The following is a 12,977-nucleotide window of genomic DNA, read 5'->3' on the forward strand; positions in this document are numbered from 1 at the left end:
TCGAGACCGGTTTTCTCTGTTTAACAGTTCTGGTTGTCTTGGAACTAGCTCTCGTAGACCAGGCTGTCCTCGAACTCACAGAGATCCACCTGCCTGTCTCCTGAGTGCTGGGATTAAAGGTGTACACCACCACCCAACCTGTCCTTTTATATTTTGGAAAGAAATTTTAGGGGCTGGAGAGATGGCTCAGTGGTTAAGAGCATTGCCTGCTCTTCCAGAGGTCCTGGGTTCAGTTCCCGGCAACCACATGGTGGCTCACGGCCATCTGTGATGAGGTCTGGTGCCCTGTTCTGGCCTGCAGGCATACACACAGAATATTGTATACATAACAAATAAATATTTAAAAAAAGAAATTTTAGATTTACTGCTTAGGGATGCTTTTCTATGACCACTGTGTGTCCCACATGTGTGGAATACCAGAGAAGGGGTGAGCTGGGGGAGAAGAGGGCATGGGGTCCCTCAGAAGTGGAGCCTTGTGGGTACTGAGAAGGGAACGGAGGTCTGAGGGAAGAACGAGTTGTCACTCGGTCACCAAAACATCTCTCCGGCAGATGATTGATTGACAGACCGACCGCTAGCTAGCTGTCTTGGCTTTTTGAGACAGTTCTGTGTAGCATTGTCTTACCTGGAACTCACTCTGTAGATCAGGCTGGCCTTGAACTCACAGAGATACCTCCCAAGTGCTGTTATTAAAGGCATGAGTCACCACCGCCAGGTACTGTATGTTTAAATCCCTGTATGTAGTGCGTGGGGTCACTACGTACAGTGCCAGTGCCTGTCAGTCTCATGCCAGGTGGACTATGGGGATCAACCAGGCTGCCAGCCATGGCAGCAAGTGTGCTTACCTAAGCCCTGGGTCTGTGGTTGGAGTGCCTCTTGTGGGGTGGGGGTGGATAGCAGCTGCAGTAGGACTAGCCAGCCGGGCCTTGGGTAGGGGTGTATAACATACAAAATGAGTGGGCAGTGTGCCAGGGTTTGTCACCAACACCTTGAAAAATAACATGTTAGGGGCTGTGTAGATGATGGCTCTGCTGTTAAGAGCACCAGCTACTCTTCCAGAGGTCCTGAGTTCAGTTCCCACCAACCACATGGTGGCTCACAGCCATCTATAGTGGGATCTGATGATGCCCTCTTCTGGCCTGCAGGCCTACATCCAGATAGAGCACTCATATACATAAAATAATGTTTATAAAACCTGTAGCTGGGCACTGTGGCGCCTGCCTGTAATCTCACAGCTGGGGGAGGTGGGGATCAGTGCTGTGAGGTTAAGGTCAGGTGAGACCATAGGGGAAAACGGGCCTGGGCAAAACAAGGGAGACCAGGTGTGGTGGCATACAGCTTCAATGCCAGCTGCAGCAGGTGCCAACTCTGAGTTTGAGGACAGCCTAGTCTACACAGCAAGTTCCAGGCTAGCATCAGGCTACATAGATGCTGCCCCCTAACCCCAATCCCCACTTCTCCCCCAAATGGTTTGGGGGCAGCAAGGTGGCTCACAGGGTAAAGGTCACGGCTGCCAAGCCTAACAACCTGAGTCTGATCCCCAGACTGTATGGGGTAGGAGGAGAGAACCAACTCCCGGAAGACGGCCCTTGACCTGGACACGCTCTCCGTGGCACCCACACATGCCCACGATTGGATTAATGAATGAAACCCAAAGCAAAAAGAACGTCCGAGGCACACTCAGGAAGGTCACTCTGTGTCTGAAGAACGGGTCATTGACTAGCTGGCTGCCAGGCTCTGCAAACACAGCCTCTCTGGACTCACTGCTGTGGGGCAAACACTGAGCATTTACCTGTCATCCTGGAGTCGAGGGAGAGGGGGCGCGAGCGGTCTCCATAAGCACGTGGCGTTCCAAGACCTGAAGCAGACTTCCTACCTGGCAGGAGGCACAGGACATGAAGCTGAGCAGTCAACGCGGCCTTAGACAGCGAGCGTGAAGAAGGGCTGACTTGCTGACTTCTTCGGCCTGTGAGGCTGAAGACCGAGTGAAGGAAAGCCCGGTGCAGAAAACAGACTGAGAGAACCTAGGATTGTTGGATTTTAAAACGCTTCTACTGAGAGCGGGAGTGAGGGCTTATCTGCCAGGAGCCCGTCCTGCTCTTGCAGGGGACCAGCACGGGGTTCTCAGCACCAGCTTTAGGTGGCTCACAGCCGCCTGTAACTCCAGCTCCAGGGTCTCCGGCACGGCAGCGTCTCCTGGACTCTGTGAGTTCCTGCACACAACACACAAGTATATGTACATTGTTGTGTAGCCTTTTCCTCAGAGACGGAAACTTCTTAAACCAAGAGGTACACAACTACACAACTGAAAATAGCTGCAGGAATTCCCTGAAACTGAGCAGACCTACTAGGCCTCCCTGTCAAGAACTAGCTGCAAAAGAGCCTCTGAGAGCCAAGCAGCAGCCTGGAAGAAGCAGAACCCGGCCGAGGGGCCTGGACAAGGTGTCGATCAACCGAGACACTGGAGGAGACGCTCCAGCCTGCTTGAGCTGTGTGCAGGTTGTGAGCCCTGGATTAGGGTCCCAGCGTTTGCGAGCTTTCCCCTGTGCTGGGGAGGGCTCCGGTGATGCGGCTGACTCCGAGTCATTTCTGCGCCAAGAAGTGATCTCTCACCCATATTCTTTTCAGTAACCCCAAGAAAACTCATTGGTCCACCAAACTGGACTTTGACGGAATCCATACTTTTGTCTGCTGTGGGTTCCCCCTCCAGGGCAAGTAGGTGTGTGTGTTGCAGCTCTCCGAGAAAAGTCTTCTCAAAACACAACACATAACTAAAAACAGAAAAAAGAAAAGCAGGCTTTGGAATGGAAGGGAACGAGACACTCCTTGAACTCGGAGTTGTATGGTGGAGCATGTCCCCCCAAATCCACCTTTTCCCTTTGGGACGAGCAAAATATAAAGAGGTGGCAAAGAGCTCTCTGTTGGGGTTTATTTAACCTTGACTGGGGGTAACTAAAAGTGAGCACCTCGGAAAGGAAGGACTTTTTTCTCTCACCCAGTATGTCAGAAGAACCTCTGCACTGCTGTGAAGCAGCCCACCTAACTGTGGCCTCAAGTCGGTTGTCCGAGCTCCAGACCTCAACCTGCTGTCCAAGTAGAACAGCGGGGAGGAGGAAGGCTCGGAGCAGGGGCTTTTGAAATTTTTATTTCCTGGCAGATGCTCTCCCGGGCCGAAGCCGTTGGGGAAAATGGGTCGATACTCTAGGCCAGAACTGCAGACCCCACAAGATGACTCAGAAGCTGAGAGCCAGGCTAGCCTGGGGCCGAATATTAAAGGGGAGGAAGGACGGAAGGAAAAGGAAAGAAATCACTCCTCTAACGTATGCCAATGGTCTGGGGTCAGTTAGACGGGGTGAGAGGGCGGGCGAGCACGAGGTGGCTCCGCGGGTAAAAACTGCCTAGAGTTACAATCACGCCTGAGAGGACTTCCCCCGGGCCCACACACCAGCCAACCGGGCCCTCCTCCAGTCCTCTCCCCACTGCCATGAACAGAACGTGAAGAATCAGGACTTCGCAACTGTTAAGATTCCAGGTGAGCCACCGTGGTCAATTTAGTGATTGTTTTTCTGCTTGAGAACTTGTAGCGAGCTCTTCTATGTGAAAGGAAAGTAGTTTTATGGGCTGAGGGTGCAGGTCAACCGGTAGAAAGACTTGCTCGCCTGGCACGTACGATTCCCCCTGTGCGTGATCCCCAGTAGTGGACGAAGCCCACAGCCAGCCCGGGAAACGGGGAGGAACGGGGGGGGGGGGGGGGGGGGGGGGGGGGGGGAGGGGGGAAGGGGAAGGAAGGGAAAGAGAGGGAGGGAGAGATAGGTAAAAAAGAGGGAGAGGAGGCGGGGCGAATGCAGATGAGCTGTCGCGCAGTGGCTGCCGGTTCTGCGGTGTCGGCGAGGCACGTCCCGCGCGGTGACCGTCCCGCGTGGGGCGGATGGGATGTCCGTGAGGAGCTCGGAGGGCGGCATGAGAGGACGGCGAGGCGGCGTGGCGAGGGCGGTGACCGTCGGTTATAAGTGCGTGTGTGGTGAGGGAAGGCGCGGTCGGGGCGCGAGCAACTCATACTTACCTGGCAGGGGAGATACCATGATCACGAAGGTGGTTTTCCCAGGGCGAGGCTTATCCATTGCACTCCGGATGTGCTGACCCCTGCGATTTCCCCAAATGCGGGAAACTCGACTGCATAATTTGTGGTAGTGGGGGACTGCGTTCGCGCTCTCCCCTGGTAATACTGGTTCTAATGAAAGGCTTCTTTCCTAGCGTCTCTTATTGCGTTTAGGTTCCTCCTGTTTTCTGGGAATATCGGGCGTAGGATAGGCAAGGCAGGAGCAGAAACAATATGACTATAGTTATAATTCTTAAAAATATGTATGCAATGTTCTCTTTGTGTATGGCACAGATGAGGGCACCAGACCTCATTACAGATGGTTGTGAGCCACCATGTGGTTTGCTAGGAATTAAACTCAGGATCTTTGGAAGAGCAGGCAATGTTCTTAACCTCTGAGCCATCTCTCCAGCCCCTTATATATTTGTAAAATAAATATGTCCGTCGAGACTGGGCATCCCTGCAGCCTCAGACCCTGATTACATCCTGGGGTGGCCCTCTTCTTTTGATCTTCCCGCACGTTTCATGCTCAGCTGCTGTAATCCGGGGTGCCTCTGTCCAAGACATTTCTAATAAAGTTAAAATCCAGCACTTTATAATAATAAAGTTATAATCATGTTCTTCCTGAGGGTCCCAGGTTCATCCATCCCTTAAGTCGGATGACTTCCACCCAGCCTTAGTTAGTTCCTGTGGAGCCCTGGCTGTCCCAGAACTCACTCTGTAGATCAGCCCATCCTCCAACTCAAAGAGATTCTCCTGCCTCTGCCTCCCAAGTACTCGGACCTTTGCCTATTTACAACCGTCCGCATACGGCAGCTACACATAATTCGATTCATTCTTTTTTTTAAATATTTATTTATTATGTATACAATATTCTGTCTAAAGAGGGCACCAGACCTTATCACAGATGGTTGTGAGCCACCATGTGGTTGCTGGGAATTGAACTCAGGACCTCTGGAAGAGCAGCCAGTGCTCTTAACTGCTGAGCCATCTCTCCAGCCCATAATTCGATTCATTAATGACATTTCCATACGTGCACAATGTATCTCAACCATGTTCACGACCCGTGTCACTCTCTTGTCCCCCTCACAGTCCCGCAGATCCCCTTCCTCTTCCCAGCCAGCCTCCTCCACTTAACCTCTTTTATTTTATAAATGTTTTATTGCTTTTATTGACCTACATATTTTTCTTCACTCCCCTCCCTTCCTCTCCCCTCCCCTCCTCCCCTCCCGCATGGTCTCCATGCTCCCAATTTACTCAGGAGATCTTGTCTTTTTCTACTTTCTACTTCCCATGTTGATTAGATTTATGTAAGTCTCTCTTAGTGTCCTCATTGTTGTCTAAGTTCTCTGGGATTGTGGTTTGTAGGCTGGTGTTGTGAGCCAGCTGCCCTCACTCCCACTGACTGACAGTGGAACTTCCTTGTGGTCTGTAACTGACAAAGATGTTTGTATTCTTTCTGGCCGGTGGGTCTCCACAGAAGGAGTAGAGGTATAAAAGGTTGCTGAGCAAAATAAAGGTTGCTGTTCTTCCACCTGAAAAGAAGCCTCTGAGGATGCAGCAGGCTGGCTTTCTTTGCTTTATGTTTAAAAACCACCTATAAGTGAGTACATGTGATAATTGTCTTTCTGTGTCTGGGATACCTCATTCAAAATGTTTTCTAGTTCCATCCATCTTCCTGCAAAATTCAAGCTGCCGTTATTTTTTCTGCTGTGTAGTATTCAATAGTGTAAATGTACCACATTTTACTTATCCATTCTTCGATCAAGAAGCATTTAGGTTGTTTCCAGGTTCTGGCTATGACAAACAATGCTGCTATAAACATAGCTGAGCACATGTCCTTGTGGCACGATTGAGCATCCTTTGGATATATACCCAAAAGTGGTATTACTGTGTCTTGAGGAAGGTTGTTTCCTAAATTTCCACCAGCAATGTAGAGGTGTTCCCTTTCCCCACAGCATAAGTTGTCATAAGTGTTTTTGATCTTGGCCATTCTTACAGGTGTACGATGGAATCTCAGAGTTGTTTTGATTTGCATTTCTCTGATGACTAAGGATGTTGAACATTTCCTTAAGTGTCTTTCAGCCATTTTAGATTCCTTGGTTGAGAGTTCTCTGTTTAGGTCTGTACTCCATTTTTTATTGATGTTCAATTTCTTGAGTTCTTTGTATATTTTGGAGATCAGACATCTGTCTGATATGGGGTTAGTGAAGATCTTTTCCCATTTTGTGGGCTGTTGTTTTGTCTTGTTAACCGTGTCCTTTGCTTTACAGAAGCTTCTCAGTTTGAGGAGGTCCCATTTATTAATTGTTTCTCTCAGTGTCTGTGTTACAGAAGAGAAAGTGCTACACAGACACTGGGGTTCTATTTAGGAAGTGGTTCCCTGTGACAATGCATTCAAGTGTACTTCCTACTTTCTCTTCTATAAGGTTCAGTGTGGCTGGCTTTATGTTGAAGTCATTGATCCATTTGGACTTGAGTTTTGTGCATGGTGATAGATATGGCTCTATTTTCATTCTTCTACATATTGATATCCAGTTATGCCAGCACCACTTGTTAAATATGCTTTGTTTTTCCATTTGAAGATGTGTGGATTGATATCCGGGTCTTCTATTCTGTTCCATTGGTCCTCCTGTCTGTTCTTATGCCAATACCAGGCTGTTTTCAGTACTGTAGGTCAGGGATTGTGATGCCTCCAGAAGTTCTTTTATTGCCAACGATTGTTTTGGCTAAGCTGGGTTTTTTTTTTTTCATATGAATTTGAGTACTGTTCTTTCGAGGTCTTTGAAGAATTGTGCTGGGATTTTGGTGGGCATTGCGTTGAATCTGTAGATTGCTTTCGGTAAAATTGCCATTTTTACTGTATTAATTCTGCCTACCCAAGAGCATGGGAGGTCTTTTCACTTTCTGGTGTCTTCTTCAATTTCTTTCTTCAAAAGATTTAAAGTTCTTGTCATACAAGTCTTCCACTTTTTTTGGCTGGAGTTACTCCGAGATATTTTATGCTATTTGTAGGCCCACTAGTTTTTATTGGTGTCGTATTGCTCTTTTTGGTGTTAAGTGTGTTCTTACCTTGTCTATCCATCTTTTTCTCTGATTGGTGTAGTTTGGACTGTGTCTCTGGTGTTCAGTCTTCTTGGTGCTAGCGGATCCAAGGCTCAGCTGCTCTTCGTGGTGCAGTCAGGGCCAAGGTTCCAGTCAACCTGGAGGTCCCTTGTCCCTGGAGGTCACTCAGCACTCACGGAGGTCGCTCCTCTCCGCAATACAGGGAGTCGGGGAGTCGATCGGGACTGCTCCCAAGGAGGTGGCTTGCTTGGGGCAGCTCCCACTGAGGTCGCTGCCTTGGGCCTGATCTGTCAGCGGTAGCTCCCTTGTACCCATCTGCTCCCGTGGAGGTCACTGCGTCGGGTCTGCTCAGGCTGAGGTCCCTGGCTCAAGCCTGTTCCTATGGACGTCCCTGGCTCGGGCCTTCTCCCTCGGCGGTTGCTCCCTTGGGCCTGCTCCTGTGGAGGTCGCTGCCTCATGAACTTATTGAATACTATGGAGGCTGGCAAGATGTCTCAGCAGCTAAAAGCTGTTGTTGATCTTGCAGGGACCACCCACCTTTGGATGCCAGCATCCATGTCAGCTGGCTCAAACCTCTTCCGCAGCTTCCCTCCTCTGGCCTCTGAAGGTGCCTGAAGTTCGGCCCTGGAACCCAGGATCACTGGCACCTGGGAGAAGTCGCCTCCTGGATTTCATGACTGAGTATCTGCACGGAGCCCCTATCCCATTAACATTTTTTAAATTTATTTTATGTGTATTCATGTGTGCCATACCACCTGTGTGCAAGGACCCGTGAATGTCCGAAGAGGATGTCGGGTCGGGTGGAGCTGTGAGCTGTTCATATCGGGTCGGAGATGCTGTGAGCTGCCAGGTGAGCGCTGGGCACCGAACCCCGGTTCTCTGCAGGAGCCGCCAGCGCTCTAAGCTGCCGAGTCATTTCTCCGGCCCCACTGCTCCACTTTCGTGCCTTCTATGTCTGGTTTCTGGGTTTGTGTCTTCGTTTGCGGGTCTGTTGGTTCTGAGACAAGATCTCACTGGGTAGCCCTGGCTGGCTTGTACTGGAGATGTGTAGACCATCCATACCTAGCCCTGAACTCAGAGCGATCCGGAACCGCCAGAGTGCTGGGGTGGATTAAAGGGGCCGTGCCGGCGAGCAGCGGGTCAGCTTCACGCGAGTCAGTGCCAGCTGGGAGGAGGGTTGAAGCTCGGTTGAGAAAGGACGGGCTGAGGGCCGGATGCCTGAAAGACGGAAGGCCCAACCAACGACGAGAAAGGCCGGCACGAGCAAATCCCCGAGTGTAGTGGACGACGGCCCCCAGCCAGGATCCTAAGTTTAGGGTCATCCTAGGTTACAAAGTGCGGTCGGGGAGACCCTGTCGTCCTCGCGGTCGCCCGAGGGGGAGGTAAGGGAGTATTTAAAAACAAACAAAAAAAGCAAAGCGGCGCGGGGCGGGGCGTATGCAGAAAAGGTATCGCGCAGTGGCTGCCGGTCGGGCGGTGTCGGCGAGGCGCGTCCCGCGCGGTGACCGTCCCGCGTGGGGCGGACGGGGGAATGTCCGTGAGGAGCTCGGAGGGCGGCATGAGAGGGCGGCGAGGCGGCGTGGCGAGGGCGATGACCGTCGGTTATAAGTGCGTGTGTGGTGAGGGAAGGCGCGGCCGTGGGGGAGCAACTCATACTTACCTGGCAGGGGAGATACCATGATCACGAAGGTGGTTTTCCCAGGGCGAGGCTTATCCATTGCACTCCGGATGTGCTGACCCCTGCGATTTCCCCAAATGCGGGAAACTCGACTGCATAATTTGTGGTAGTGGGGGACTGCGTTCGCGCTCTCCCCTGGTAACGCGGGTTGTGAAAGAAAGAATTTATATTTACTGCTTTGGTAACTTTTGGTTGTTTTCTTTGTATTCGTTGTCCTGTGGAATGAGGTTGCGTAACTTCCCCGCTGTTAGTGTAGCTCCCTGCGGGAGAGGAGCCTGGTACTTGGAAATGATGCAGACCGTGGACGGGTACTGTGTACCTGCTGGCTTCCCCCGTGGATTACTCAAGCTTTCTCGCCTTCCTCCTTTTTCTTCTCTTTTTTTGGTTTTTTGCTTTGCTGAGACATGGTTTCCTTGTGAGGCGTTCCTGATTGTCCTGGAACTCAGCCGGTACACAAGGCTGGGCTGGAAATCAAGCTGGGATTAAAGGCGCGCACCATCGCTGCTCAGGTCAGCCTGCTTTTCTTACAGACTCCAGGACCAACAGCCCAGGTATGCTAATTAAGAAAATGCCGTTCCACCGTACTCGAGATAAGACAAGTCCATCACTGTTGAAGGAAGTCAGAGCAGGAACTCAAGGCAGAAATCTGGAGGCAGAAACTAAAGCAGAGGCCGTAGAGACGTGCTCAGACTACTTTCTTACATCACCCAGGACCACCAGCCCAGGGGTGGCACTGCCCACAACGGGCTGGGTATTCCCACATTCGCCATTAAGATATGCTCTTCCGGGGCTGGAGAGATGGCTCAGAGGTTAAGAGCATTAGCTGTTCTGCCAGAGGTCCTGAGTTCAATTCCCAGCAATCACATGGTGGCTCGTAACCTTCTGTATCCTCTTCTGGCCTGTAGACATCCAGACAGAATATTGTATACATAATAAAGAAATGCTCTTCCGGCTCTCTTGCCTATCGCTGATCTTATAGAAGCAGTATCTCAACTGAGCTTCCCTCCTCTCTGTTGACTCCTGTCGAGTTGACAGAAAGTCAGTTTAATCTCAGCAGCACTCAAACGGTGCAGGATCAATGGTGAATTCAATGCTAGCCTGGTATACTCGCTATATTTATGTCAGCTTGACACAAGATAGAGTCACTCACTGGAAGGGAGGGACTTCAATCAAGAAAATGCCTTTATAAGATCTTGCTGTGTGGCTTTTGCTCTTTCTCGCTTTGGGTGGTTTTTTTGGAGGGGGGGGTTGCTTGCTTTTTTTTTTTTTTTTTTTTTTTTTGAGATAGGGTTTCTCTGTGTAACAGCCCTAGCTGTCCTGGAACTCGATTTGTAAACCAGGCTGGCCTCAAACTCAGAGATCTGCTGGCTTCTGCCCCCTGAATGCTGAGGTTAAAGGGCCACCCACCGCTGCCCGTGGAGTTTTATCACAGCAGTAGAAATCCTGAGACAGGCATCATTTACTCTGAGCCAGTGAATTTCACCAAGGTTGTCAGAAATGTGTGTGTGTGTGTGTATAAATTTTGCACAAAGAAATTGTCTTTTCTCGCTACAGGTTAATCGTTACATGAACAAAGCAGTTCACAAAAAAAAAAAATACAGGGATTCCTTGAAATCAGAACATCATCATTCATCATGCTTCCCCAGTTCCCAAGCCCCATACCAGTTACTATATTCTTAATTCTTAGCTGAGTTAATAAACAAATTCTTTAACCTCAGAGGCTTAAAACTACTCGCGGTTCACAGAGGCACAGATAAGTGGGTTTTACTCCATCGTGGCACATTTCCCATTGTTCCTCCTCACAACCCCGAAGTCCTAGGTTCTTCAGAAACTTTATTCGTCACAAACAAGTGCCTTTCTGTTTCAGTATAATTTTTTGCCAAGTTTCATAATCAGGCAGGCAAAGAACAATTTCTGCGTTTTCCCCAATTTCCTCAATTCTTTTACTACTCAGATTTCCCCCCACTGGTGCAGGAGAATTGTTTGTATTCTGTCAATCATGTTTTAAATTAACGCTGATTGGCCAGGAAGGCGGGACAGAAACCACAACAAGCGAGCCACCCTTCATGTTACATCCCACCTTTACAGCTTTTTTTTTTTAAGTATTTATTCATTATGTATTCAATATTCTGTCTACATGTATGCCTGCGGGCCAGCAGAGGGCACCAGACCCCATTACAGATGGTTGTGAGCCACCATGTGGTTGCTGGGAACTCAGGACCTTTGGAAGAGCAGGCAATGCTCTTAACCTCTGAGTCATCTCTCCAGCCCCCCTTTACAGCTTTAATGCGGTACAGCACATCCATTCCAGAAGCCACCGGTGTGGACGGAAAAAAGAACATGAAGAACAAGTATACTAATAGAAGTATTGCTATAGCCAGATCATCTGCATAGGCGGACTCCGTAGAAGCCGTCCTCAGGGCTCAGGTGTTCTCTCCTTGGCCCGCTAGTAACACGCTCATTTAGCTGCAGCTGGGTTGCCTGGAGGGAACTGCTTCCTGCATCTCAGGAACCGCGCATAGAAGGCTATGCTTTGCCGTCTCTGGCAATATACACTCCCCTCACATAACTTGTGCTAAATGGTCATTGCCGTCCAACTGCATATTCATACACAGAAGATCCGTGCTGTTCTCAGCTGTCTGGTTGGAGGATTTCTCCGCTGCACGTTGACGTAGCAGTTAGTGCAGAGATCCACAACTCGTCAAAACGTTGACAGTACGTAACTGTGAGCACTCAACTGCAGATGCATGATCTACAGCACCCTCCCCACCCCAAGATTCCGGGAACTCAGGCGACTGTAAGGACTGTCTGCACGGGAGGAGAGCTGTGAAACTGCGTGCTGTCCGCGGTGCAACCTTGTACACCTCGCAAGACGTGTATGCGCAAGACGCTTCGTGGTTAAGAACCGCTCTTCCACAGGACCTGGATTCGATTCCCAGCACCCACATAGCCGCGCACAATGCACTGTTTCAGGGGATCCGATGCCTTCTTCTGGCCTCGGTGGGCACTGCACAGGAATACATGCAGGCAAAACACCCATATATGTATTTGATACTTCTTTTTCGAGACAAGATTTCGCTGTAACTTTGGAACCTGTCATGGCTTTGAATTCTAGGCAGCAGGTGCGTGGCGCTCCTGTTGGATCTGCTATCTCCTCTGCCCGTGGTCAGCAATGCTAAACCATGTTCTGCGTGAATCTATCACAACATCCCTCCACCAAAACTAGAGCATAAGGATCCTTTATTTTATTAATTGAAACACGAATCCTACATTAAATTTTCCCGCATTTTTGGTGTGGGTGGGTAGATGTGCCAGAGGATATCTTGTAGAAATCCATTTGCTCCTTTCACCATGTGAGTTTCAAGTGCTGAACTCAGCTTTAGTGGGTTTTGGAGACAGAGGCTGGTGGATCTCGGTGACTCTCTGAGCCCAGTGTAAGGCCGGTCTGCATAGAGTTCAGGCCAGTTAGGAACTCTGAGACACCTTCTAACACACACAGAAAAAAGAAAAGAAAAGGCGAGAGAGACAAAGGGAGAGATATGGAGGAAGAAAAGAAAGAAGAAAGGAAAGAAAGGGAGAGAAAAAGGAAGGAAGGGCTGGAGAGATGGCTCAGTGGTTAAGAGCGTTGCCTGGTCTTCCAAAGGTCCTGAGTTCAATTCCCAGCAACCACATGGTGACTCACAGCCATCTGTAAAGAGGTCTGGTGCCCTCTTCTGGTCTTCGGGCATGCACACAGAATATTGTATACATAATAAATAAATATTTAAAAAAAAAAAAAGAAAAAGGAAGGAAGAAGAGAGATGAGGGCCTGAGAAGAGGTTATACTATTTCCAGGCCAGTCTGGGCTACGTGGAAAATCTACAGGGAAAGTAAATAATAAAAAGGGCATCATCAATTGTAGTTTAATTTTCTTGAGTTTTTGTTGTGGGATTTTTTATGTACTGCGTGAAGATGTATTTGCTGTGGTTGGTGTAATAAGCTGAATATGCAGGAGGAGGTATAGGGTTTTCCGGGAAGACAAAGGAAGAGGCACACGGGAGATGCCAGGAGACACTGGGAGCGAACAGGAGGTACAAGGAGATGCCAAGTGGTAGAACGTAGATTAATATATAAATGTGTGGTTAAGTTATATAA

The 12,977-nt window shown here is 49.5% G+C and overlaps 2 non-coding genes across 2 annotated transcripts; both read left to right on the forward strand.

Annotated features, from left to right (window-relative positions):
• The first annotated feature begins 4,055 nt into the window (after positions 1-4,055).
• LOC126499638 (U1 spliceosomal RNA) lies at positions 4,056-4,219 on the forward strand. Its single transcript, XR_007591134.1, has one exon. It is a non-coding gene; the product is annotated as a U1 spliceosomal RNA (small nuclear RNA).
• Positions 4,220-8,817: 4,598 nt separating this feature from the next.
• On the forward strand, positions 8,818-8,981 carry LOC126499644 (U1 spliceosomal RNA). The gene has a single exon (XR_007591138.1). It is a non-coding gene; the product is annotated as a U1 spliceosomal RNA (small nuclear RNA).
• The last annotated feature ends 3,996 nt before the right edge of the window (positions 8,982-12,977 follow it).

This window comes from Alexandromys fortis, unplaced genomic scaffold, assembly GCF_014885135.2.
Source record: "Alexandromys fortis isolate MF-2015 unplaced genomic scaffold, M_Fortis_MF-2015_v1.1 scaffold_35, whole genome shotgun sequence".
NCBI lineage: Eukaryota > Metazoa > Chordata > Mammalia > Rodentia > Cricetidae > Alexandromys > Alexandromys fortis.